We start from the raw sequence: 4,001 nt of genomic DNA, 5'->3' as shown, positions 1-4,001 counted from the left end.
GATTCCTACACTGACTGAGCACGTCCTCATAAATAACTGTTGTAACTGTGTTTGATCTTACGGGCACTCCTATAGTTCAACTTATGAGCAATGCTAATAAAAATAACATTAAGAACAGCAGCATTGATAATTGAAAGTTCCACTTAATATTTATCTGTAAATATATAAGTATGTAAAATACTACCTGCAGGAAATAGAGCTGTAATTTGTGTTCTAAGCCACAGGCTTATTCTTTCAGAGGAATTAGCCTACTTTTCTTTTACATTGCAGATCATCTTGCAACTATACCACCTCTTGAGGAAGGAACTTCTGCTCTAACATTGCTTAAAAATGTTTCGGTCTCCTTTCCTTTCAGCGGCGCGCGGCAGCAAGATGGCGGTACAGATTTCCAAGAAGAGGAAGTTTGTAGCTGATGGCATCTTTAAAGCTGAATTGAATGAGTTTCTCACTCGGGAGCTGGCTGAAGATGGCTACTCTAGAGTTGAAGTTCGAGTTACGCCGACCAGAACAGAAATCATTATTTTAGGCACCAGAACACAGAATGTTCTTGGGGAGAAGGGTCGTCGGATCAGAGAGCTGACTGCAGTTGTCCAGAAACAGTTTGTCTTCCCTGAAGGCAGCGTAGAGCTGTATGCAGAAAAAGTGGCCACAGGAGGTCTGTGTGCCATTGCCCAGGCAGAGTCTCTATGCTACAAACTCTTAGGAGGGCTTGCAGTTCGAAGGGCCTGCTATGGTGTGCTTCGGTTCATTATGGAAAGCGGGGCTGAGGGCTGCGAGGTTGTGGTGTCTGGGAAGCTCCGAGGACAGAGGGCCAAGTCCGTGAAGTTTGTGGATGGTCTGATGATTCACAGCGGAGACCCTGTTAACTACTATGTTGATACTGCTGTGCGCCATGTGCTCCTCAGACAGGGCGTGCTGGGCATCAAAGTGAAGATCATGCTGCCCTGGGACCCAAGCGGTAAGATTGGTCCCAAGAAACCTCTGCCTGATCATGTGAGCATTGTGGAACCTAAAGATGAAATCTTGCCCACCACCCCCATCTCAGAACAGAAGGGTGGGAAGCCAGAGCCACACGCCATGCCTCAGCCAGTGCCTACAGCATAACAGGGTCTTAGCAGCTGCATCTGGAGGCTGGATGTTGTCTTGTAAGTACGTTTAATAAAATCTTGAACAAAGGAAAAAAATGTTTCTGTCTGGCATCCTGGGAGTATTCTAAGGAGAGAAACCCTTGGTGTTTGGATTGTACAGTACAAGTTTGAAATAGCCTCCAAAGTAGTGATTTAAATATAGATTTCTATAAATCTTACTAAGTCTCCTAATATCCAAGCCTCATTTATAAATGAAATCAACAAATACATAATGCATATATTTTCTCCTTATGAAAAGTTGTAACATTCTGATTTGAGAAGCAAAATCCTGATCTATGTGGGGATAGCAGCAATAATTTTCACATCACTTTGGCTTTAAATCATTTTAAGCTTTTAACTTAATTGCATATATGTTTTATAGTAAGAAATAATTCAGTAACAGGATTTTACATAAAACAAAATGTATCTGCATGCCCATAAGTTCTTATTTGTTTGTTTGTTTGTTTGTTCTACTTGGCTGCCTCCACTAGTGAACATTTCCAAAGATATAAAACATTTTAATCAAGTCTTAACAAATCTTCTAAAAATATCTCAAATGCATGTTTCCTAAATCATTTGTGTTAAGGCCTAAGGAGCCTTTACCTGGATAGCCTTTCATTATAAGGAAACTTACTCATATCTTTTTGCTATTATTAGGAAACTTTCTAATACCAAGATTGATTACATACTCTATTACATTCTGTGTCCTTGGAAACCAGTTAAGACAGAAGTCAGTAGAACTCTTTTGTTTAGTTTTACATGAGCTCTTCTCTATTTGTCCCTGGGATGAAGTCCAGCATAACAGAGACACCTGCACCAGTATGAGAATCTATTTGAAATAAGACTTCCATTCAGAGTGGTGGTTAACGGTTGAGTAAAGTTTAAGATCCTAAGACTTGGCAGAAAGAAACCTGTACATGGGTAACTGCTATCCCAGTAGGCACATTAAGACATGAATATTAGAAAAGTCTCATCCTAGTAAAGAAGTTAAAACATGAGTATTAGATGAGGCAACTCCCCAGGCACAGTTGAATACCTCAACCAATGGGAGCAGGAAAAGTACACAGTGAAACATATTCCTAAGGAAATTCCTTATCCCCAAATCATGATTGGGCGCAGATGTTTGTGGATTTGGGGGTTAAACACCCTGTAGAGTCTTAACTTGCTCATATTGCTCAGTTCCCAAATCTGGACCATGACATTGGTTACCCATACCTGGGGCATGTACTCAATCAATTATCCATGTCTGACTAAGATTATGTTTGTGTTGTTTATGAGGCAATTACTGTACCCTAATAATTCAAAAGGCCCTCACTAAAAGGCAGAAAGAATAATTACTAGAAAAAATGTTCATATATATTTTATGAACATAGACTGTAGAGGAATTTTAATCCAGCAACATGGATGCTTTGATAAGGGGTCACATTCAAAGGCCTATATCTGTGTGTCCTGGCTGGAGTACATACCTTTAATCCCTCTGACTGTGATACAGACATACTTTTAGTACATATCTAATTGAGTAGTAGACAAAGTGATAAATCAGAGAAAGATTTGAAAGAATGAATCAGAAACACAATACATATAATTCTCATTAGTACAGACAGAAGAATAGAGGAATTAAGAGAGCAGCACACACACACTCACACACACATACATATACATGCACACATATATGCACACTGAGAGAGAGAGAGAAGAAGAAGAAGAAGAAGAAGAGGAGGAGGAGGAGGAGGAGGATGAGGAGGAGGAGGAGGAGGAGGAGAAGGAGGAGGAGGCAGTTTTAGAAAGGTTGTTAATGAAGACAGAATTAACCAGAGACAGAGAAGGAGCCAAAGGATTAAACAGACTACCAGAGTTGGTTTGAGGCCAAGCAGAGCAATTCAGTGAGAAGCCTTGCAAAGTCAGTTTGAGTTAGTCAACTTGGGGAGGAGTTTGAACCAGAACAGCTTAGTTGAACCAGCCACCCAGAGTTCAGAAAGACCTAGAATTGTGACCTTATTCAGCAGTAAGAATCCAAGATGACAATTACAACTGGAGAACAACGGTTCTTTAAAATAGATTAATGCTTTATACGTATTCTCAAGTAGAACACAAAATATAAATGTTTATATAACATAAAAAGATAAGATTCACTTTAGTAGGTAAAGTTGGGTAATCACAAAAATCTAGTTAAAACAATGAATTATGCCATCAAAATGAAGCATTAAAAGCAGTTAAACAAAAAGAACTATACAAAAAATAAACAAAACCAGGAGCTTGTTCTTGAGAAAATGAACAAGATAGATAAACCCTTAGCCAGACTGACCAGGGGGCACAGAGAGTGTATCTAAATTAACAAAATCAAAAATGAAAAGGGAGACATACAGCAGAATCTGAAGAAATTAAGAAAATCATCAGATCCTACTACAAAAGGCTATATTCAACAAAACTGGAAAATCAGGAGGAAATGGACAATTTTCTAGACAGATACCAGGTACCAGAGTTAAATCAGGTTTAGATAAACCATCTAAACACTCCCATAACTCCTAAAGAAATAGAAGCAATGATTAAAAGTCTCCCAAACAAAAATAGCCCAGGACCAATTGGGTTTAGTGCAGAATTCTATCAGACCTTCATAGAAGGCCAATACTGTCCAAACTATTCTACAAAATGGAAACAAGAAGGAACACTACCCAATTCCTTCTATGAAGCCACAATTATGCTTATACCTAAACAGAGACCCAACAAAGAAAGAACTTTAGACCAATTTCCTTTATGAATGTTGATGCAAAAGTACTCAATAAAATTCTTGCAGGACACATAAACAATCATCCATCATGATCAAGTAAGCATCCCAGGGATGAAGAAATGTACAGAAATCTATCAACATAATCC

General features: G+C 38.8%; 1 pseudogene across 1 annotated transcript; it reads left to right on the top strand.

The window, feature by feature from the left end:
* Positions 1-338: 338 nt before the first annotated feature.
* Rps3l1 (ribosomal protein S3 like 1) lies at positions 339-1,130 on the top strand (annotated as a pseudogene). The gene has a single exon (XR_015683546.1). The product of XR_015683546.1 is annotated as a ribosomal protein S3 like 1 (transcript).
* The last annotated feature ends 2,871 nt before the right edge of the window (positions 1,131-4,001 follow it).

Source organism: Rattus norvegicus, chromosome 3 (assembly GCF_021556685.1).
Source record: "Rattus norvegicus strain SHRSP/BbbUtx chromosome 3, alternate assembly SHRSP_T2T, whole genome shotgun sequence".
NCBI classification, from domain to species: domain Eukaryota; kingdom Metazoa; phylum Chordata; class Mammalia; order Rodentia; family Muridae; genus Rattus; species Rattus norvegicus.
Note: the sequence above shows the minus strand (reverse complement) of the source record. Positions and strands in the feature narration are given on the sequence as shown.